Consider the following 25,392-nt stretch of genomic DNA (forward strand, 5'->3'; position numbering starts at 1 on the left):
GCATAAACAAGTTTACAAAAATCACTTATAAGCAGCATACTGAATATTTTCAAAAGTAATTGAAAAACATTTTTATTAAATAGCATCCTACTGAAAATGTGTTCCATATAAAATAACTCAATAATCTTTTTCATTAAAACTGTGATGGTAATTCAGTCACGCTTCCTTGAAAATTAGGGCAAATTTATTAACTGACAGGATCAAGTGAAATTTAATTAAGACATGATTTAGATATTCGTAGCATACTTCCTAAGTTTATTTTTCCCCTGTATATTCTGGCAAAGAATTCCAGAAAGCTTCAAGTTGGTCTAAAATTAAAGGGCAAAACAAAATATAAACTGAATATAACTGGGAAACTGAAGCCTATCAAAGATGAAACGGGTTAGTAAAATAACTTAAAAGCATGACAGAAAAGAAATTCCTTTACTTTTTTGGGTTATAATTCTGTACAAGAAGCTATCAACAGATATCAACATAATATTATTATGTAAGAAAAGAATAAAAAGGAGGACTAACCAGATACTCACAAGAGAAATAACACAAAGTAACCCAATTTATAAAAAAGTATCTGGGCTTATAGAAGTCATGAGTTAATTGGTAACACCCAAGGTAGAGAATGAAACATGGAAAAGCAGAGTAGAAAAATTCAATATAACTTCACCTTTGGAGATGGTGTACAACAATAACTACATATAGGTTAAAATTAAATTAAAATTTATAAATGGAAAGTCTGCTCAGTAACTTTGAGGCAACTGCATGTATATGTGCATATGTGTATGTGACTGCCTAGGTTTATATATTTATTCCATAGGTTGATAATATTTTATCAAAAAAAAATTAGCTGCATTAAATTTAACTACCAAACTGCACCTACGAGATGCTCGAGAGTGAACATTTGCACATGGTATTCACCAGGTTTTAGCTTGTTTAAAGTGTTTGTATGTATACACGTATGGAGTATTGGGATGTCAAAACCTTAGCCTTATCTCAGAAATAGAAATCTTTAAATACTCAGCCCTCATTTCTATTTAGCATCAGCAAATCACACCTGAAATTCAGTCAGTTCTGGGCAAACAGGCCCTAAGAAGATATAATACACACATGCTCTATGTATGGTGCATTAACACGGGCATAAATAACATCACCATGAACCCATTTTCTGCATTTTGTTCAGATCATTCTATATTCAAATTAATATGACTACTAATGAGCACACTTCCCTAGTTTATTGACAGAATACACAAATAATAATGTAACCTTCCGGTATGTTAGCAGCCTAAAAGATATGTTTCAATATTGGTAATTCAATTTTTGAGCTATTTCAGCATAATCAGCCTGGGATATTATGTGATGTTACTTAGGTTAAGTCAAAACTCCAGTGCTTCATGATTTGCAATGGGTGGAGGCAGACTAAGGGTACACTGACTGAGGAGCAGAATGGTGAACTGTGGTATGTGCATACAATGGAATATTGGGTAACTACGAGAAGGAGTGAAGCTGTGAGACATGCAGCAAGGTGAATGGATACTGTAGACAGCATGTTGAGTGAAGTACACCAGAAACCAAGGCAAACACTATAATGCCTCACCAACATGGACTAACTACAATGTGTAAACTCAGAATTGAATCTTAGAGCACAGCCTAACAGGGAAATGATTATTGTAATGGTCCCTAGATTGTAAGCTCTTACAGCAGTCAAATCTATTCCTGAATTGTAATGGCTATCTCCAAACTCTGAGATGCCGATCCCTTAATGTATAACCTGACTGATCTCTGGAACACTGGGTATCTGTGTTACACGTGAAACTCAGAGATAGAACTCGGCAGATATGAGTATCAGTATTAATGCATATGGCAACTGTTAAAAAAAAAAAAAAAAAAAAGCTGAAATAGATCCCAGACTTCAATTAGAGATATGAATAAAGGAGATCTTGTTAAGACTAGAGCAAATCAGGCCAAAGGGTAAAGGTTGAAACTGACTGTGTTCATACTTCAACTTCCATGTGAGACCAAGGGAAGAGATGTTTATTTGGTGTAGGATCTATATTTTCTAAACAACATAACTTCTACAGTCAGTTTGTTCAAACACCACAATTACATGGAACTTTGAATAGGAAGTGAGCTATGGTAGGTCTGTACAGATTAGAATGAAATAGCAACACATCCTAAAGTAATTTGGGTGGAGAATAAAAATATATATTTGGGGTCCCCCAGAAGAGCTGGGAGAGAATGCAGAGGTATTGGACTTCCTCACCTGGATTGTTGCTGATGTTCTCACAAACACTGGGGACTGATGGTTTGACATGCTGAGCCCTCTGTCTTGAGGCTTGCCCCTATGAAGCTTGTTGCTGCAAGAAGAGGCTAAACCTGCTTATAATTGTGCCTAAGAGTCTCCCCCTGAGTGCCTCTTTGTTGCTCAGATGTGGCCCTCTCTCTCTAACTAACCCACCTTGGTGCGTGATCTTGCTGCCTTCCCTCCTATGTGGGACCTGACTCCCAGGGGTGTAAATCTCCCTGGCAACACAGGATATGACTCCCGGGGATGAATCTGGACCTGGCATCATGGGATTGAGAACATCTTCTTGACCAAAAGGGGGATGCGAAATGAAACAAAATAAAGCTTCAGTGGCTGAGAGATTTCAAATGGAGCTGAGAGGTCACTCTGGTAGACATTCTTATGCACTATATAGATAACACTTTTTAGGTTTTAATATATTGGAATAGCTAGAAGTAAATACCTGAAACTACCAAACTCTAACCCAGTAGCTTTACTCTTGAAGATGATTGTATAACAGTGTAGCTTACAAGGGGTGACAGTGTGATTGTGAAAACCTTGTGGATCACATGCCCTTTATCCAGTGTATGGATGGATGAGTAGAAAAATGGAGACAAAACCCAAATGAAAAATAGGGTGCAATGGTGGGGGGTGATTCGGGTGTTCTTTTTTTGTTTTTATTGTTTACTCTGATTCTGATTCTTTCTGGCGTAAGGAAGATGTTCAAAAATAGATTGGGGTGATGAATGCACAACTATAGGATGGTACTGTGAACAGCTGATTGTACACCATGGATGACTGTATGGTATGTGAATATATCTCAATAAAACTGAATTAAAAAAAAAAAAAACCAGTGGTATCAGGAGTCTGTGGTTCAGGGTGGATCAGGTGGGCCCCAATCAGGAAGGTGACTACCGCAAATGTGTGAGGACACTTTGCTCATTAGCCTACTGGATAGATTTTCTTCCAAATCAGGAGCTTGCTAATTAGCATGAGGAATGTTAAAATAAGATTACTTTGGGAAAACTAAAACTATTCAAGATATGTGGGGTAGCTAAAGTGTTTTAGAGACACTCCCACCCATGAACCAACAGAGTACAAGAATATGAAGGCTGAAGCCTGCAGCCTGCACCCCTAATGGCAACTGAAAGATCAAGAATCTTTCCTCTGCATTGCTGTGTGTTTAATTCGAGTAAACATTTCTTGAAAGGTGTGGTCAGAACACCTAAAAACACAGAGACCTGAGATTTCTCAGGCTTACAGACCAGGCTGTAGAAAACGTTTTGTGTTACTTGCTAGTGGATTATCTGTGTGGTGCAGCAGAGCCTAGTCTGAAACTCGCTTTCAGTATACTCTTGGTAGTGAGGTTGTGAAAGCAGGTAACCCCACCTGCTTCAAGCTTCTTTGGTGGATCCATTATCTATCTATTCCCCACCCAAAACACCTAAGAGTTGGGTATGACCAAATCAGTCTTGGTCAGTTCACAACAATATTTAAGGCTTCTTTTATGTTTTCAGGTGGAAGAGTGGTCTGGAGACCTGTTATATTGGACAATGCAAAATCTTTCTGTGACTTAACTTTGCACAGAGACTCTGAAGGGTAATATTTAGCTTACCATTCTCACAGATTTGCTACGACAATCAAATGGTTCAAAAGATGTGACAATGATCTGAAAAGTAAGGCATCATAACCATGTGCAATTACCTTTTTAATACTGAGAAACACAAACTGCTGGCCTTGTTGTCCTGCCTCTTTCCTGAATGTCAGTTTTATCTATGTGCCTGCTTTTTAAAGCCTTCATTCTGTTGCTTCTGAATTCCCTCCCCACCAACATACACATATACACTTACTTCTGTCTAAAATCTAAAACACTCTGGACTGGAAAAAAGATAAGCAATAGTTAGTATTAATATCATTAATAATTAATGTATTATCTTATGTATTATACACATATAATAAATACAATTTTAAATAAGAATCAATAATAATAGGAATGTGGGAACATGGAGGTTTTGTGACCACCACTGCAGATGCTCTTCTTAGGCAGGTGACATTGGCCAGTGCGACTTCCAGATATATAAGGGTGTTATATTTAGGCCTAGTCCCAGTCATTCAAGAGCTTAAAAATAACTTGATTTTACCTTAGAATTGAACCGAGTTCCAGATTGTCTCTATATACCAGAAGACTCTACATATCCATCTGGAAGCTACTGTATTTTTTTAATAAGATTGTTAGGAAAGCTTCATCTTCAATTCCATGACAGGCCTGAAACTTATTCTCATTAATATAATAACATCAAATTGCATTCACTTGGCTTCGATAAGCAAGTACTTCTATTTTATCTTCTGTGCCTTATCACATGCAGGGTAATGCCTCCACCTCACCCACTTGCCCATGTTTAGGCCTGAACCTACCAGCTACAGAGAGCCACTGACAATTTCACAAGTCCTAGTCCCCCATTCTACCACTAACTATGTAACCTTCCATTTCTACTCTTCAGGACTGCACTTCTGAAAAACAAAATAGTGCAATGGACTTCCCAAGTCTCCCCCAGTGTCAACACCACTATGTCTCTATAGGAGTTACACAAGCTAGTATTTGATATCAGTGGTTCTTCATGTAAAAAAAAAACCTTTGCCTTTAATATAGATGATTCTCAACCTAGGTGTACTCAATCATGATTTTTAAAAGGCCAACTCTGTTAACCTTTTGGAAGAACAAAGAGATTACCTGTAAAGCAGGATTCTCAATTTTGGGTTTTAAACACATTTTAAGTTGTACACCTACTAAAGTTAGTAAATCATATGGCCTATAAATGGTTCATTAAATTAGTATAACTTGACTTTGTTAGCTTGCTGAATTTCTGAAATACGGAAAACAATTTTCCTGCTAAACATAGGAGGTCAGGAATAAAATCTCCAATGATTTTCTGGAAATAATTCAGAAATAAAAAAAAAAAAAAAGAAAAAAGGATCAATTGAATGAAAGAGACTTACCAAGAAGTTAGGCTATTTTCAAATAGAGGAAAAATAAATACAAGATGGCTACAGAAAAATTCCCATATGAGCCAGTTAGCTTCTCTCTATGCAATGGTTATAGAAGTAACCCATTATCTCAGCTGTTTCAAAATACTTAAGTCACAACCCAACAGGGATGATCCATGCAAACATTCCACTGGTTTCATAACAACATGGCAGGCATGCCTTCACTGGCTGTAAGTCAATCTCTCAAGTGGGAGGCCAGAGTGTAATGACTGAGAGGGAACTCTGGACCACACAGGGCATAAAGACTATTTCTAATCACAACTCAAATACTCACTGCTAAATGATCTTGGGCAACTCACTGAGACTTTCTGAGTTGGTTTTGCTAACTATAAATCCCCTGATCATATTCCAATGACTGTTGAGAATCAAATTAGATAATGGACACAAAAGTGACTGAAAAACTGAACAATACTCTGCAAAAATATAAGGGGAGGAAAACCAACATTGAGAAATTAAGCTACTGAATGGGGAAAACCCTAAGATTACAGACCCAAATCACAAATTTCTTGATAATTCATGCAAAACCAAAGAGCCCAGTCATGTGGTATCAGGATTAGGTGTGTCATGCTGGGCTTGTACTGAACACAGCTGGTAAGAGGGAGAGTGGAGACAGTGGTAGCCTGGTTGGTGAGGGAGGACCAGTAAAAGACTTGTTCATAAAAGCCTATGTCCTTAGAATAAAGTCCAAATTCCGGGGAGAACCTAAGATGGTGGCTATAAGAGACAGGGCCAAAAAACACCTCTGTGAAAAATACTAGATAAAAACCAGAAAGTGACCCAGAACACCAGTTCTAGCGATGCACCGGCTGGACAAGATCTGCTAAAACCACAGGTACCGTGCACTTGGTGAAACCGGGAGTCTGCATTCTGAAATGAGTGAGTGAGCCTGCTGAAAGTCCCGCGGCCGCACTGCAGTGTGGGGAAACCAGGGGTTGGTGTTTGGAGACAGACTAGTTCTTTAAAAAAAAACAAACAAAAAAAAACCTCATGAGCGGCTGCAGTTATGACGGCGAGAACCACGCAGGGAAGCACGGCAGGAGTGGGCTGTGCCAACCTCTTGGTGTCTGGCATGGAGGATAGAACGCTGCTGATTCCCTCAGGGCTAGGGGGGCAGAGGGGAGAGCCAAAAGGAGAAAGAAACAGCGCTGCTTGCAGACGGCTTCCCGGCGGGCTGGAGACACTCCTGCCTGGGGCTGTACCCACAGCCCAGAGCCATGCCAGGAAACCCAGTGTGACGGGGAGTGTATCCCACAGCACCGCGCACACGCCACAGTATCGGCTGTGGACGGTGGCCTTAGGTGCACACACAGCTAGCTGTCTCAGAGCTGGGAAGGCAAAGCTGTGTGAAAAGGGGGGTAGAGTTGAGATGCCCCATTTAGCCATCTTTGCATCAGGCTGGAAGCGCCCCTGCACGGCCTGGCAGCCTGGAGCTTCCCTTGAGGGACGGCGCACACTTGTGACGTAGCACAGCCCTCCCTCAGCAGAGGTCCTGGAAGATCACAGCTGAGAAAGGGGTCCCGCTCAGAAAACTCAGGGATACTACATCAATGCCAGGGACTTGTGGGTCAGAGGCAGAGAAAATCTGGGACAAAACTGAAATGAAGGCTTAGACTCTTGCAACAGCCTTGAATCTCCGGGAACACCTGGGAGATTTGATTATTAAAGCTGCCCTGCCTCCCTAACCATCCAGACACACGCCCTACATTCAGGGTAGACAGCACCAACAACACACCCAAACTGAGTTCACCAATTGAACCCCACAAGAATCATTTCCCCACACACCACAAAGTTGAGGAGAACTGACTTTAGGGGAATAGGTGACTTGCAGATGCCATCTGCTGGTTAGTTAGAGAAAGTGTACGCTACCAAGTTGTAGATCTGAAAAATTAGATTGGTATTTTTTATAACTTGAAAGAACCCTATCAAGCAAAGCAAATGCCAAGAGGCCAAAAACAACAGAAAATCTTAAAGCATATGATAAAATCAGACGATATGGAGAACCCAATCCCAAACACCCAAATCAAAATATCAGAAGAGACACAGTACTTGGCACAATTAATCAAAGAAATACAATCAAAGAATGAGAGCGTGACACAGGATATAAAGGACATGAAGAAGAACATGGCACAGGATATAAAGGACATAAAGAAGACCCTAGAAGAGCATAAAGAAGACATAGCAAGAGTAAATAAAAAAATAGAAGATCTTATGGAAATAAAAGAAACTGTTGGCCAAATTAAAAAGACTCTGGATACTCATAATACAAGATTAGAGGAAGCTGAACCACGACTCAGTGTCCTAGAGGACCACAGAACAGAAAATGAAAGAATAAAAGAAAGAATGGGAAAAAAATCGAAAAATTGAAATGGGATCTCAGGGATACGATAGATAAAATAAAACATCCAAACTTAAGACTAACTGGTGTCCCAGAAGGGGAAGAGAACGGTAAAGGTCTAGAAAGTGTATTCAAAGAAATTGTTGGGGAAAACTTCCCAAACCTTCTACACAATATAAATACACAAAGCATAAATGCCCAGCAAACTCCAAATAGAATAAATCCAAATAAACCCACTCCGAGACATATTCTGATCAGACTCTCAAATACTGAAGAGAAGGAGCAAGTTCTGAAAGCAGCAAGAGAAAAGCAATTCACCACATACAAAGGAAACAACATAAGACTAAGTAGCGACTACTCAGCGGCCACCATGGAGGCGAGAAGGCAGTGGCATGACATATTTAAAATTCTGAGAGAGAAAAATTTCCAACCAAGAATACTTTATCCAGCAAAACTCTCCTTCAAATTTGAGGGAGAGCTTATATTTTTCACAGACAAACAAATGCTGAGAGATTTTTCCAATAAAAGACCTGCCCTACCTCAGATACTAAAGGGAACCCTACCGACAGAGAAACAAAGAAAGGAGAGAGAGATATAGAGAATTTTAACAGACATATATAGGACCTGACATCCCAAATCACCAGGAAACACATTTTTCTCTACTGATCACGGATCTTTCTCCAGAATAGACCATATGCTGGGACATAAAACAAACCTCAATAAATTAAAAAAAATTTTTTTGAATATATTCAAAGCACATTCTCTGACCACAATGGAATACAAATAGAAGTCAATAATTTTTGATTTGTAACTCCACTATTTACTTCCTATACAATATAAAATACACAAACTCTAATGACAAATCAGAGGTTTTGGACTCAATGTAAAATATGTAATTTTTGACAAGAACTATATAAAGGAGGGGGAATGGAGGAGTATAGAAACATAAGTTTATGTGTCCTATTGAAGTTAAGCTGGTTTCAAAGAAAAACAAGATTGTTATGGATTTAAGAGGTTAATTTTAAGCCCCACAGTAAACACAAAGAAATTATCAGAGAATATGACCATAGAGATGGAAAGTAGAGTATGGGTTATGAGAAGTGGGGGAAGGGGCAATGAGGAGTTAAGAAATGAGTGAAGGGTTGCTGTTTGATGTGAAGGGAAATTTCTAGTAATGGAAGGTGGGAAGGTGATAGCATTACAACATTCTAAATGTGATTAATCCCACTAATGGAATGCTAGGGAGGGGGTGGAATGGGAAGATTTAGGCTGTATATATGTTTCCACAATTGAAAAAAAAAAAGACAGTCTAAATAGATGACAACTGAATGCCAAGGATGATCCTGGATGGGATCTCAGGATGGAGGACAGGAGGCTTAAAGGGACACAGTTGGGACATAAGAAAAAAAAAAAGGAAATATAGAATGTAAGCTTTGTATCAATGCTGAATTTCTTGAACTTCTTAGCTGCACTTAATGGGATTGCATAAAAGAATGTTCTTGTTCATGGGAATTGTATACGTGAATTACAGTGTTTGTTCAAGGATGTGTGCAGCTTGCTCTCATATGTTCAGAAGACAGAGCAATAGATGATGGATGATAGGGAGGGAGGGAGGGAGGGATAGAGAAATGGTGGTGTGACAGCATGTTAAAGTTGAAGGATCGGGGTATTGGGGGAGGGGGGTCAGGGTATGCTGGAGTTCTGTGTATGGGATTTGTATTGTTTTTCAACTGTTCCTATAACTTTGAATTTATTTCAAAAAAAAAAAAAAAAAAAGTCCAAATTCCTCAGCACAGCATATAAGACTCTTCTCACCCGGCCCCAGCCAACATGTCAGGCCATTTCCCTCTACTCCCAGAAGCACAATCCACATTTGAGTAATTCTAGACACTGTGCCACCTCCCAGAGGTACCCTGCACATCCCTGCTCCTAGGCTAGCAGCCTCTACCATGGCCTTCCAGCTGTGGGCGGGGGCTTCCCAGCTCACCTATTAACTCTCCTCCACTTTATACCACTTTCCACCAGTCATATTTCTTCTAGTCCTTCAGTCCTTAATCAGAGGGCATGGTTTCTAAATAGCTTTCCCTGCTTCCTACAATTATAAGCAACTAGTCCTTCTTCTTTCCTATTGCATTATCTTTTATTTCTATAGTAGGGCTTTTTAAAATTCAGCTTTTGCTTCGGAAACTAGACTGTAAGCTTCTTAAAAGGTAGAGGCCATTTCTTATCTTTGTAATCCCAGCCACAACAAGCACAGTTCCTTTAAGAAAACATGTGTTCCTAAATGTTTGTAGAGTGACCATAAAAGGTGATCTCCATACACTGTACTGATAGACAGTAAACAGTACTCTAAGCCCAAGTTAATTCTAAAGGAATCCCAACATTTCCTAATGTAAAATCTGAATAGGTAGAAATCTTAATTCAGGACAAAGAAGAAACTGTGTTTCCCATAGGCAATCTTGCTATCAATGAAAAGCTAAACAAGCTTTAGAACAATGCCATATCCTTTACCCCTGGGGGCATAAGAATTATTCCTAACCTCAGCTCCTACCACACCCCCATCCCACCATGCACCATTGTTAACTTTAGCAATACCAAAATTATCTATTGTTCTCCAAAAGACTATGTTCTCCCTTACAGCCTGTGCCTTTATGCCTGTTCTATTCATATGGAGTGTCTTCCCAGAAATGACTTTTCATCCTTGAGCCTTAGCTCAAGTGTGAATTTTCCTCTTAGATCTTCCTTGATTTCCTCAGGCAGGTTTAAGGACATTTTTCCAGAAGCACTCACTGCCAACTCCACCCCAGGAACCCACATGTCCATTTTATGCATTATCATAGTCTTAAAATTATTTGTTTGAATGACTGGCCCCTCATTCTACAAAGTATCTTAAGTTTAAAATTAGTTCTTTTTGTCTTTGCATATCCAGTTTGCAGGCCCTCAACAGACACTGCCCAATCTACCAACATCATTTATCCACAAATACCTAATCTGCCCATATTGGGCTCAGGGATGAGTGCTCGCCCATCAACATATTTTGAAGGAAGCAGACAAGGTCAGAGTGCATCTCCATTAGTTTTCACTTTGCAGAGTATTACTCCCACAGAAACAACGCCACCATCCATGAACAGGGTACCAGACTAGCCCATCAAGTCCTATTCTATTAAAAGGACCTAAAATAGTTAAAACTGTTAGGGTTTTTAGCATTCTCAGAGCTAGAAAACATACTAGTATTAAAAATTCCGTTTGTTTTGTACATTTTTGTGGGCTAGACTAAAATCTTAGCCTTCCCTTCTAGTGTAAATACCTTTGGAAAGAGATTCTCCAAGCTCCAAACCACTGTGGACTTCTATAACACTCACATTTCGATTCAGAGGCTCCCCTTAAGTAGAGTGCTCTCTTTGTAGATTAGCCATGGCATTTCACTTGTGCCAGTTGTGCTTTCCTCCTCCTTCCCTTTTCTTTTATCTCCACTTGAATGAACAGGAAAAATTAGTTTTAATATTACTCCAAATAAAACAACTACATAATAAGGATGAATTGCACAATGTTGAGTATGAGAAACCAGAGACAAAAGAGTACATGTTGTATGATTCCATTTACATAAAGAGCAAAAAACTGTCATATATGGAATGCCATTTAGAAGTCAGGAGCATGAGGGGACCTATGAAGAGCATGGGTTGGCATGGATACATTCAGTGTGTTAAAATTCAATGAACTATATATTTATTATATGTATGCATATACACACTCACATAAATAATATACTTGAAGTCAAAAGCAGTGTTAATTTCTTGGTGTATTTTCTTGCCAGTTCTCCCCCGCCCCTTGGGTATTCCTTTATTAAAAAATAAAAGAAAAAATTGTGATTACGTTGTATTTATAATTTTGTATTCTGACATTTCACCTAAGAAGTAAAAGCATTTACCCAAATTATTGTGAATTCTTCATAAATACTTGTAATAGTTTATAATAGTCCATCCAGTGACTGTACTATAATTTACTTATCAGTGCTCTGCTGTCAATCATTTAGGTGTTATCAATGTTTTAATATTATAAAAACTGTTGTAATACCCTTTAAGTCTTTTAGCCACTCCTCTTTCTCCTAAGACCTCTCTGTGGCACTTAGCATACACTGCTGTATATATTTATAATATTACATATTATAGCATACTTTGTCTTGCGTAATTATTTGTGTACTTGTATTGCATCCTCATTGCTCAAGATGGGCTTCAAAAAATCATAGACCATGTCACTCCTCGCATCCTTCACAGAACCTTATGTCAATCTCCTGAACGTGGTAGTTACTATTTATTGCAGTCTTTTCAGAAACTATGCAAACACTCCATGTCTACCAATCTAGATTTCAATATTACCTAAGTTGTCCATGTAATGTGAATGGTTTAGTCTGCTATGTTCCAAACTCTTCATTTAGTTGCACTGTTAAATGCTTATTGTCATTCTTGAGGGTGTAAATACTAGACAGCCTAATGAATTCATTCATCTAGCTGTGCCAAACCCCAAGGATCCAATGAGAATCAAATTCCTGCTGTCAAAGCATTTACAATTGATGGATGATTAAAAACTAAACATGGATCCTGTTTTCAAGGAGACCCACAGCCTAGCAGGGAAGGTTTCATGAAAAAATCTAGAGATTCCTCCACATAAATCACAACTGCATAGATGGGAACATTGACTGGCCTCAGAGCCAAATTCTGAAAACTTGACCTAGACAGGCACCTTCATCATATTTGTTAGTCTGTGGACGAACATGTTTGCTGTATTTAAAATGTTCTGAAGTGTTTTAAAAACATTATTAACCCCATTATATCTGATAATGCAAAAGCACAGTACATGTTTAAAGTGCTAATAAAGAGCACATAATAATGATGGAAATGAAAAGAGGGCTAATAAAAATGGTTGAGAGCAGTGAAAAATATTACATTTGCATATTGTATGAAGATCAGGAAGAATCCTGAAGGGCAAAGGATAAATGAGAACTAGGGTAAAATGGGATTACTCATGCAAGCAGTAATAATCAGAACGGAAAAGAGAGATTTGCATAACTTTTTCCATTTTGGATGTGCAACAGAATGATCAGAGTCACAGGTGGGAACTTGGCCCAACATTAGTTCAGAAGGCCTGGACATTGTTCTACAACAGAAAGGCTGAGCACAGCCAGAGCTGAGCCCATGGAAACTCCTGCAATTCAAGAGATAAGGGGTGAACTTGGAAACCAAGAGCTGCTGAGGGGCTTCCCAGGACCCCAAAGAGACCATGAAGGAACCACCTGCCTCAAGAGATTTTTAGTGTAGACAAAGGTGAATCACTTTGGAAAAAGAATTTCCTATGGAACACCCAGCAGCAAAGGCATATCTGGTATAAGGCTTCAAACAACCAACATACACTCCTAGAACTGCATGGGGAGACTGCAAGCTTAAAGCCCTCTTAGTCACTTTGAACTGGTGAACAATGAGCTTATGAAGAGCCTCTCAGAGGGCTCATCTGTTTGAAGCAGAGAGCCTCTGAAAATGCAATGCAAAGGAGTAAAAGAAATAAGCATGCATATAGTAGAAAAAGAAGGCAAGATCAGCTCCTCAGAGAGTAAGCTCCTCCTTCAGAAGTGAATACCCAGGCTTGGTTTGAAGGCTATAGAGTATTTTGGCAGGTAAGGGAGGTTGAACCATGTTTCTGTGTGATTATATGGCATGTTTGGATGTTTCAGCATCAAGGCATGAAGCAGCTTATTAATTTAGTCCTGCTAAATTAATCCTGAGGAGAGGATGAGAGAGAGAAGAGGGGAGAGAGAACAGGAGGGCAGGTCAGCAGGGAGGCAGGCTATCTGGCTAGCCTAGAGCAGAAGGCTGGAGTCAGACTTCAGAGTTCCTGTGTGCCCTAACAAAGTCTGAACTCAACCTTACAGACAGACTAAATTGAATTTTCTAGCAGGTCAGTGACACAGTGAGATTTGCGTATCTAAGAGCTTATGCGGCAACATGTGGAGAATGGGGTCTCAGGCAGAGAAACCAGTTGGGTGGCAATAAAATGAGAGAGGATAAATTAGGTTAGTGAATGATAGGGAAATGGAGAAAAGTTCCTCAGCTGTTTGGGAAGTAAAATCAGAGGGACTAGATGAATTAGTCAAGGTGGGGTGGTATGGAAAGGCAAGTTTAGGAATAAGGTGGATGACAGTGCCACAAACTTAGGCAGGAAGTACAGGAAGAAGTTAGGAGACATGTTAATCCTAAGGAACTGACGGACAGTTGAGGGGTCTGGAACTCAAGAGTATGGAGCACTGCAGAATCAGATTTGGAAATCTATCCACACGCAGGTTGGAGAGAAAACAATGAAAGTGAGTGAGACCACTGATTAACAGGACTTCCTCCATTCTTAGGAATGGATCCCTTTTGGAACTTGATGAAAATTTTTGCCCTCTCATTTCCCTTCTCCACCAGCAACCTATCCACCCCCCCCCCAAAAAAAAAAGAGAACATAAACAACATTCTGTGGAAAAATCAGGAAACTCGTAAGCCCCCTGCTGCTCATACAGGGACTGCAGGTTAAGGAATCTTGGGCCTAGGATGGGGGGAGTGGGAAGAAAGTTAGAAGCAGTACTATCAATCAAGATGCTACTGGCAAATGCAAGGGATAGGTAAGTCTTCACCATTGTGCTGGTTTGTATTAATGTCCCCCAGAAAAAGCCATGTTCTTTGATGCAATCTTGTGGGGGCAGACATATTAGTGGGGTTTAAGTTGGAACCTTTGGATTAGATTGTTTCCATAAAGATGCGACCCACCTAACTGTGGGTGATGACTCTGATTGGATAGTTTCCATGGAGGTGTGACCCCACCCATTCAGGGTGGGTCTGAAGTAGTTCACTGGAGTGCTATATAAGCTCAGACAGAAGGACTGAGATTGCTACAGACAAGAGGGACACTTTGAAGAATGCACAGAAGCTGAGAGAGTAGCTGCAGATGAGAGGCAGTTTGAAGACGGCGGTTGAAAGCAAGACTCTTGCTCTGGAAAAGCTAAGAGAGGACAAACACCCCAAGTACAACTAAGAGTGACATTTTTTGAGAAACTGTAGCCTACACACGAATGTCCTGGGAGAAAGCCATTTTGAAACCAGAACTTTGGAGCAGACACCAGCCACGTGCCTTCCAAGCTAACAGAGATTTTCCAGACATCACTGGCCATCCTCCAGTGAAGGTACCCTTTGCTGATGGACATTTTATGGCCTTCAGACTGTAACTTTGTAACCAAATAAACCCCCTTTTATAAAAGCCAATCCATTTCTGGTGTTTTACATTTCAGCAGCTTTAGCAAACTAGAAAAACCATGCAGGATGCTGAGCACCCCTGGCCCAGTCCCTGCCCACTAAATATCAGAAATGCCTATACCCCTGTCACTATAACAACTAAAAAGCATCCCCACATATTTCCAAAAGGCAACACCCCATTTGAGAACTCCTGATCAAGAAGGAGAAAAGGGGTCTGCTGACAAGGCAGCAAAGACTGAGAAAGAAAGATCACAGATAGGAAGAAAAGTAAACCCAATCCTCCAGCCAATTGGTCAGGCCCACCTCCAAGATACACCCAGGATGTAACCTTCTCCGCACCTCCAGCACTAGCACCTTGTCCAAGCCACAACAATCATTCCTTGCATGAATTATTGCAATCATCTTCTAATTGGTCTTTCTGCTTCTGTCCTTAATTCCTCCCCCCGCCAACAAAACTTACTTTCCACATAGCATCCAAGTGAACCTTTTCAATTTTACTAATTTTATTTAACTATCACCTTTATATAATGCTTACCATCTGCCATGCTACATTCTGATTGTTCTACAAACATGAACTCACTTAATCCCACAACAACCCTTAGAGATAAGTACCTTTACTATCCCCTTTTTATCAATGAGACACGGAGAAGTTACAGATCTTGTCCAAGTTCACATTGCCAGTTAAGTGCAGAGCCAAGATTTTAACCAGGCAATCGGGTCTACAGTCCATGCTATTAACCACTATCCTATGTGGTCTCCCCAGTCATTCATTCCTCTTTGTTCAAGACCCCAAGTTAGTCTTCTGTCATATTAAAACCAAATCCTTGTCACTGTCAGTCAGGCCCTAATACAGGCATACCTGACTTATTGTGCTTTGCAAGTATTTTGATCTTTATAAATTGAAGATTTCTGGCAACCCTATGTCGAACAAGTCTATCAGCACCATTTTTCCAACAGCAGGTGCTCACTTTGTTTCTCTGTGTCACATTTTGGAAATTCTCACAATATATCAAACTTTTTCATTATTATCATATTTGTTATGGTTATCTGTTATCAGTGCTCTTTGATGTTACTACTGCAATTGTCTGGGAGGGCTACAAACCACGCCCATATAAGACAGCAAACATAATCGATTGCATGTGTGTTCTGACTGCTTCAGACTGGCTGTTCCCCCATCTTTCTCCCTCTCCTTGGGCCTCCCTATTCCCAGAGAAACATCAATATTGAAATTAGGCCAATTCATAATCTTACAATGGCCTCTAAGTACTTATGTGAAAGGAAGAGTCATGTGTTTCACTTTAAATCAAAAGCTAGACATGATTAAGCTTAGCGAGGAAGGCATGTCAAGAGCCGAAACAGGCCAAAAGCTAGGCCTCCTGCACCAAACAGCCAAGTTGTGAAGGTAAAAAAAAAGTTCTTGAAGGCAATTATAAGTGCTACTCCAGTGAACACATGAATGATAAGAAACTGAAACAGACTTACTGCTGATATCAAGAAACTTTCAGTGGTCTGGAAAAAAGATCAAATTGGCCACAATATTCATGTAAGCCAAAGCCTAATCCAAAGCAAGGCTTTAACACTCTTCATTTCTATGAATGCTGAAAGAGGTAAAGAAGCTGCAGAAGAAATGCATGAAGCTAGAAGAGGCTGGTTCATGGGATTTAAGGGAAGAAGCTGTCTCCAAAACATAAAAGTGCAAGGGGAAGCAGCAAGTGCTGATGTAGAAGATGGAGCAAGTTATCCAGAAGCCTGAACTAAGATAACTGATGAAGGTGGCTACACTAAACAACAGATCTTCAGTGTAAGTGAAACAGCCTTCTATTGGAAGAATAAGCCATATAGGACTTTCCTAGCTGGAGGAGAAGTCAATATTTGGCTTCAAAGCTTCAAAGGACATGCTGACTCTCTTGTGAGGGGCTAATGCAACTGATAACTTGCAGTTGAAGCCAATGCTCATTTACCATTCTGAAAATCCTAGGGCCCTTACTAATTTTGCTAAATCTATTCTACCTGTGTTTATAAATGGAACAACAAAGCCTAGATGACAGCATATCTGTCTACAACATAGTTGACTATTTTAAGACCACTGTTGAGATCTACTGCACGGGAAAAGAAAAATCGTTTCAAAATATGATGGCTAATTGATAATATACCCAGTCACTCAAGAACCCTGATGGAGATGTACAACAACATGAATGTTGTTTTTTTTTGTCTGCTAACAACATCCATTCTGTAGCTCATGGATCAAAGAGTCATTTTTACTTTCAATTCTTATTATTTAAGAAATACATTTTGTAAGGCTATAGCTGCCATATATAATGATTCCTCTGCTGCACCTGGGCAAAGTTAATTGAAAACCTTCTGGAAAGATTCACCACTCAAGATTCAGAACAACTGTGATTCATGGAAGGAGGTCAAAATATCAACATGAACATGTTTGAAAGAAGGTGACTCCCACCCTCATGGATGACTTTGATGGGTTCAAGATGTCAGTGGAGGAAGTGACTGCAGATGTGGGAGAAACAGCAAAAGAACCAGAATTAGAAGATATGACTGAATTGCTGTAATCTCATGATCAAACTCTAGTGGATGAGGAGTTGCCTCTTATGGATGAGCAAAGAAAGTGATGTCTTGAGATGGAATTTCTTCCTGGTGAAGATGCTGTGAACATTGTTGAAAAGATAACAAAATACTTAGACTATTACATAAACTTAGCTGATAAAGCAGCAGCTGGGTTTGAGATGGCTGACTCCAATTTTGATAGAAGTTCTACTGTGGGTAAAAAGCTATCAAATAGCATCACATGCTACAGAGAACTCTTTCTGAAAGGAAGAGTCAATTATGCAGGAAACTTCATTGTTGTCTTATTTTAAGAAATTGCCAGAGCCACCCCATCCTTCAGCAACCACCACCCTGATCATTCAGCAGCCATCAACGTCAAAGTAAAACCTTCCACTGGCAAAAAGATTACAACTCACTGAAGTCTTAGATGATGGTTAGGATTTTTTTTAGCAATAAAGTATTTTTAATTAAGGTATGTACATTGTTCTTGTGGACATAATGCTACTGCACACTTAACAGACTACAGTATAGTGTAAATATAACTTTTATATGCACTGGGAAATGAAAAATTCATAAGACTTACTTTATTGCGGTGGTGTGGAACTGATCTCACAATACCAAGTATGCCTGTATATGGGCCCCTATTACTTCTCTGCCTTATCTGCTACTCCTCCTTGTTCCCCTCCAGTGACACTGGTCTGGCTGCTATGACATGGGAATATCTGTATTCACCTGCTCCAGGGCCTCTGCATGTACTGTCCCCTCAACCTGGATAACTACTGAGTTTGCTCCTTTGCTTCATTAAGGTCCCTGCTCAAATGTCCTCTCGTGAGTACTTTCTGTCCATACAATATCAATGTGAACAGACTGTGGAGGGCTGAGTACCAGTCCTCTCCAAAGAGTGCTCAGGCCTGTCCAGACTCCAGTTCAGAAAAAATGAGTATAAAGAGATCCCTGGAGTTGGGTTAAGGGGAATAAGCACTAATCCTATACTGATGCACTTCACATACATTTATTTCCATATAGAGACACTTAGAAACTCCTCTTTTATTTCAAAACAGCCTGAGTGATAAATTATTAGTCCTATGTAAATATCAGGAAACTTGAGGCTTGGTGAGCTTTATATCTCCTCCAAGGTTACCCAGGTACAGCCAGAATTTAAACTTAAATGGGAACTCCTTTCAAACTACTATATATTGCTACTCAATAGAAAACAAGATGGGGGTGGGGGAAGAGACAGATAACCAAGGCAAGAAAAACTTATATGGAGAGGGTGACCAAATTTGGGAGATTTCCCAAAGAGAGAGAATGCTGAGATAATTATCGTTCACAGGAGATAACAAAAAGCATATTTGAGATTGGCTACAAGGGTAAGTTGTATATGTCCCCCTACCACTAGACTTTATTATTATAATAGCTAACAAATACCATGAAGATAAACTAAATGTGACGAAATGAAGAAAAGGAAAAGGACTGTTTAAGCAGGAACAGTTTCCATAAAGGCTATCACAAGGAAACCAGAAATTTTTACTAAACATGATAAAAACATATTATCAGTACAGTTTAGTTGCTTTTCATTTAGTATGTGTTATCCAGCTATGAATGTCAATTGACACAATAAAAAGGAGCATAAAAGATAACTGATTTTCAAAAAAGATGCTAAAGCAATTCAGTGGAGGAAGAATAGCCCTTTTAATAAACAGTGCCAGAACAACTGGCTATCCATATGTAGAAAATGAAATGTGACCCACAACACATACCTTATTAAAAAATTAACTCTAAATGGATCACAGACCTAAATGTAAAACTAAAACTGCAGCACCTTTAGAAGAAAACATAGAAGAATATCTTTGTAACCTGGGTTGGCAAAGATTTCTTAAATATGAGACCAAAAGCACGAAACACAAAAGAACAAATTCAAAAGCTGGACTTCATCACAATTAAAAAATTCTGCTCTTCAAAACTCACTGTAAAGAAAATGAGAAGACAAGCCACAAACTGGGAGAAAATCTTCGCAAAGCATATATTTGATGAAGGACTTATATCCAAAATATTATTTAAAAACTCAAAATTTAACAATAAGTAAATAACCAAAATAAAAAACATGGGCAAAATACTTGAATAGACATTTCACCAAAGAAGATACAAAGATAGCAAAACAAAACAAAACAAAAAACCACACCACATAATGAGACCATCAACACCACTAGTCATTAGGAAAAGCAAATTAAAACCACAATGTACCACCAATAACTAAAATTAGAAAGACAGAACATACCAAGTGTTGGCAAGGATGTGAAGGAACTAGAACTCTTACACATTGCTGGTAGAAATGTAAAATGGTAGTTCCATATTTGAAAATAATTTGGCAGTTTTTTAAAAGCTAAACATATGCCTACCATATGATCCAGACATTCCACTCCTAGATACTTACTCAAGATAAAGGAAAGCCTATGTCCATACAAAGACTTATATACAAATGTTCATAGCAACTATATTCATAATAGCCAGAAATTAGAAAAAACCTAAAGTCCATCAATAGGTGAATGGATAAACAAACTGCAGTACATCCATATAATAGAATACTACTCAGCAGTGAAAAGGAATGAACTACTGCTATGTACAACAACCATGACTCTCCAAAAAATATTCTAAGTGAAAATATTCTAAGTGAAAGACCAAAAAAAAAAAAAAAAAGTACATCTTGTATGACTCCATTAAATTAAAATTCTAGAAAATGCAAACTACTTTATAGTGACAGAAAGTAGAGACGTTGGGAAGAAGGAATAAAACAATAAAAGAGAGGAATTACCAAGGGCACAAGAAAATTTTGGGAGTGATGGATATGTTCATTACCTTGATTATGATGATGGTTTCACATGTACATACATAAACTAGAGTTTAAAGTTTAAAAAAAACTGTACACGTAAATCTGCACAAATAAGGGAAGGAAGATATAATAAATTAAGGAAAATAAAGTACAAATACATTGCTTTTAAGGTTTCCTAAAATCTAGTGACATCAGATTATAGACCCTCCTTCAGAAATGGCCAAAATTTACTTTAAACATTACAAAATATCCCCAATTTATTTCTCCATGGTATTTCTACAGTAAGATAACATAGATTATAAATCTATTGAAATATTGTAAGCAGAAATAAGAGTAAAATTTTATTTTTTTGTCTAATATCTAGCCATTAAGAGTTCCCAAATTTTGCAACATATGTACTCACATCTGGAAGAATAATGTAATTTTAAGGGACTTTCCAATAATAAAATTACTATAATTAAGGAAAAACATAATTCAGCATCCAGAAGCCAATGACAGTTAACAAAAGTGACAAAATGTATCACCCACATGAGTAAAACCCTGGTACAAAATTATTACAGCCCTCCTCTTGTTACAATTGGTATTTATATCTGTTTTCTTTTCAAAACAAAGAGTAAAACATGTTACTGAGTAAGGGAAATATTTTTCTTAAAGCAGAAAATTGTAGAGCATTAATTATAATGAGCGTTGTGATATATCTGAAAGTGACAAAAAAATTGCCAAAAATAAGTCTTCTAAATCTTTATAGCAAGGCTGTGGAAGAAAACAGGTAATAAATATTATTGGTGCTAAAAGATCCACGCAACTTCTTCAAGGTCACCCAAGTAACTGGTAGGTATATGTACTTGAGGGAAAAAATAGCAGGAGCTCCCAACTAACTTTTCTCTCCACTGTGGCGGCTACTCGTGATGGCAAATGTTCTGGAAGTACAGAGGCATAGCACAAAGGCAAATCACATGATGTCCCTCTTTCTCAATATCTCTATACAGGCAAAATTAGGTCTAAATGAGTACCAAGTTACAGTAAAGTGTCTAACTAAAGGGGACATCTGTATCTGTCATGCCTTCCTGATTGTAAAGGGGAAATGAGGGAACAAGAGACAATCCTTGAGTGAAGCAAATACATGAAAAGCTTGAGTTTCCTTTTTATGACTGACCAAATAAACTGCCCCTTCTGCCTCTGTAAGAGCACTAAGCACAGAGCTTGACATGTAATAGGTGACCAAATGCTGCTTTAATCCTCCCCGCTCTCCCAACCCAAGGGACCTAGTTTCTGGCTGGTGAAAGTTCAGAGTCCAGACCACTCTGAGTTGCTGCAATTTGGAGAAAGCTCTGGAATGAGTGCAGAGCATTAAACTCTAAAGCAACTCTAAAGTTCCCTATATACTTAGTGACCTACAAGGTACAAAACTAGAAAAGAAATGTAATTATATTCTAAGGGTGTGAGGGAAAACTGTAAGGAAAATTAAAGTCCTAAAAAAGAGTTAGGAGAAAATGCAGATGAAAATGTAATTAGTAGAGACTAGAAATAATAATAATAATGACATGAATACCTCAGAGTTATAGTGCATCAAACTAATATTTTGTAAAGAGCAACCACATGGCAAAAATATTCAAACTTTAAGCCTTTCTTGGCCCTGGAAGCTCATAAGACTTTTATGGCTAAAACAAGGAATGCTTTAGCGAGAGACAGAGAGGTATAAAAGAACTTCCAGACCTCCAGGTGGCTCTCATTTTCAAACAACTGCTCCTTTACCTTAACTGTATGCAAGCCACATTAACAGCTGGGCAGTAATGAACATCCTTAGAACTGTAACTCTTATTTTTCTACTAGAGTTTGAAGTGTGGGACTGAGCAATCAACAGGAGCTGACTAATGTGTTACCATACGACACTGTAAAACGATATGGTATAATAAGGCTTTTTGCTTCAGTAATCCTATGCTGATGAAAAAAGTATAATTACTTTAATGATGTACTTAGAAAAAGGATTATCTACAAGAGAAAATCACAAGGGTAATGCTAATTAAAAGGTGTCTCAATTTATTACTAACACTGAATTTCCCAGAGCCCAAATGCATTAATTTTCCCTAAAAACAAACTGTAAAGGATGTTTCACATTATACATATAACCAGCAAAGTAACACAGGAGAGTGCAAATCTGATTTTTCTATTACGAAAAACAAATTTAACAATCATAAGAAAGCAATCAAAATACAAATACAAAACTGATACTACAATCTTATTCCTGTTTCAAAAAAATACTTATTGAGCACCTACTATACATGCTAGGCACTGGGTATAGACTGGTAAACAAACCAGACATGATCTCTGCCGTCAAGGACAAAAGAAAGACATTAAACAATTAAATAATATATAATTATAAATTTTGGTAAATATTAAGAAGTAAAAGATGACTGAGCTATGAGGAAGAAAATAAAAGAGACCTAATCTATATGAGGATGAGGTTCACCTTCTCAGAGAAGGCCTTTCTAAGAAATGCTGTATGCACTAGCACCCTAAGATGAGAAGTTACTTAAGGCAAAGGTCAACCAATTCTATGAGGCACAGCCCTGAGGCAAGTCTGCTGAAGAGGCAGTCAATGGCTGGTGAGAGATGTATGTCGTTCTAGGCATGCTGAAGATTTTATATTTTATCCCAAGAGTAAATGTGTTTCTTAATTGCTTTGAAAGCTTTAACAGCAAGCGATTTTTTTTTTTTTTTTTAACTTTTTCAGGCTACTGGTGGGAAAACAAACAGGCAAAGGGGTAAAGTGTAGGCAGGCAGACCATTTAGGAAGCCACTGCAGTAAGAAAAGATTTATGGTGGCCTGGACCAGGATGACAGCATAGTGGAGATGAAAATCAGACAGATTTGAAAGAGATTTCACAGGAAAAAATGGACAGGACTTTGGGTGGGAATGGTAGAGGAGAGAATTGAGGAAAACACCTCACCTTCTTGCCTGAGCTACTGGTTGGATAGATAAGATGAAGAATAGAGGCAGAACAGTGAAAGGGTTGGTGAACAAGGACGCAGTTCTGGAGAAATTTGAAATGTTGCCATTTATTAGCTAAGATGTGCCAGGCACTATATTACGTGTACTACTTGTCACAACATCCCTTGTAGCAACATTTTACAGAAGGCAAACTGAAGACCAGAGAGGGTGAAGTAGCACGGCCAAGCTCACTCATCTAGGAAGTGACAAAATTTCACTTGCCACCCTAGTCTGGCTCGCTGGCTGTGGGGAAAGCATTCTTTCCACTAGACAGAGTACTTGGAAATTCTCTTTAAACCTTGAGTTTTGAAATCTGTTTAGAGTTGGAGGACACAACCAACTATAGGGAGTAAACAGGTGAAACGTTATTTTTAAAATCCAAATCCTCAGATTTATACTGCATAATGTTTTCTGAACCCACTCCCAGCCCCATCCTTTCTTACCTGCAATGAGTTTTGCAATATTTTGAACACCAGCAAGATATCTAGGGCCTTAATGTTTTATAATAAGTGAGCAAAGATATTATACCAGGAGCTAACATATAATGAAAAGAGCAACAATACCCAGTAGCAAACAATATTTTTACTCCAATATTATCATATAACATCAGCATAAGAAAGACCAATTAATGAGTAAGAAACCGTCAGAATTAATCATTACTCAAAATGACCGAAGCATTCAGATCAAATATTAATATACCCCAGTACATAAGCCTACAAAAGCTGAACAGTGGGCATTAGATCAAAAAAACCAAAGCCTTAAAAATAATGTTCTAAAACTGATCATGGTGATGTATACACAATCATGTGATGATACTGTGAGCCACTGTATATTCTGGATGGTCTGTATGGTGTGTGAATATATCTCAATAAAATTGCATTAAAGAAAAAATAAATACATAGATATTAAAAAAATAAGTTACACTATAACTGCATAGAATTTAAAATTTACAATTCCAAATATCTCAACCAAATGTTAAAGTTCAGTAAACATCCACTCTAAAAACAACTTAAACATACTTCTTTGTAACTGCTTTTCCCTGCAAGCACACTGACACTTCAGCAAATTCAAATGCCTTTCTTATATGCACAATCCCATGGTTTGCTCCCTTCCTGTCTCCTTAATGTACCCCTCAGCTACTGAACCTCAGAAACAAGGCTTGATCAGTGAACATAGAACTCAATGTATGATTGTCAATTGTGTCTATTACTGAAAGTACCATCTTGAGGCTTAAAAGCAGAGAAAATGAAGAAGGGAATGATTTTTGAAAGGTTTTATCATTCTATATTTCAAATTGTTTTTTTTTGTTATGTCTGATGCTTCAATAGGATAATTACTGAATTATGTTCTGTCTTCTTAAAGTGAAGTTATGTTCCTATGGTTTAGGGAGAGTTCCCCATGGAGACTAAATTAAAAGCACCATTAATATGCCCTCCAAAAGTTAAAACTCACAGTCACCAAAATGATAGGTGCTGTGTCCTGCATCCTGATTCTTGTGTCTACCCTGCACCTCTCTACCCACAGAGAACTAGCTGGCATTCACTACTGCCTCATCCAGGCAAAGGGAAGGATGCTGAAAATCCATTAATACAGTCTCCCGTTTTTTGTTCCTTTAAAACATGATAGCAACTCCTGGCAACCCAAAGATGAAAGACTTAAAACAAACAAACAAACAAACAAACAAACAAACTACCTGGGGCCTCCTACCAGAAGGAGCAGTTAATCCAACTGACAGAAAGGTAGAAATCTGTACATATTTAAAGATGCTTCTTGGGGACAAAACAGATCTAAAGAAGAATTGCTGAGCCACATTCTACTGGAAACTCCATAAATATTCGTCCTCGCTGTCGTGAGACTGGCGGAATTATTTTTTTAAATGCACTGCTTTGATGGATTGACAGAGCGAATCTGACAGGTTTAAATCAGCTATAAAAACGTATCCTCCATCAATTTCCCTCCTAAATCCCTAAAGATAAGAGGTAATATTGACCACAATTTTATCCTCAAATACTATTCGATGCTGAGAAAGTAGTGGTTTAGCAACACCAGGCGGCTCTCTGATGCTAAAATAAC

At 38.5% G+C, this 25,392-nt stretch overlaps 1 protein-coding gene across 1 annotated transcript in view; it reads right to left on the reverse strand.

The window, feature by feature from the left end:
- Positions 1 to 25,392, reverse strand: part of RASSF8 (Ras association domain family member 8) — a 188,419-nt gene that overhangs the window by 161,854 nt on the left and 1,173 nt on the right. The window lies entirely within an intron of this gene.

The sequence above is a fragment of the Choloepus didactylus genome, chromosome 8 (genome assembly GCF_015220235.1).
Source record: "Choloepus didactylus isolate mChoDid1 chromosome 8, mChoDid1.pri, whole genome shotgun sequence".
Classification (NCBI taxonomy): domain Eukaryota; kingdom Metazoa; phylum Chordata; class Mammalia; order Pilosa; family Megalonychidae; genus Choloepus; species Choloepus didactylus.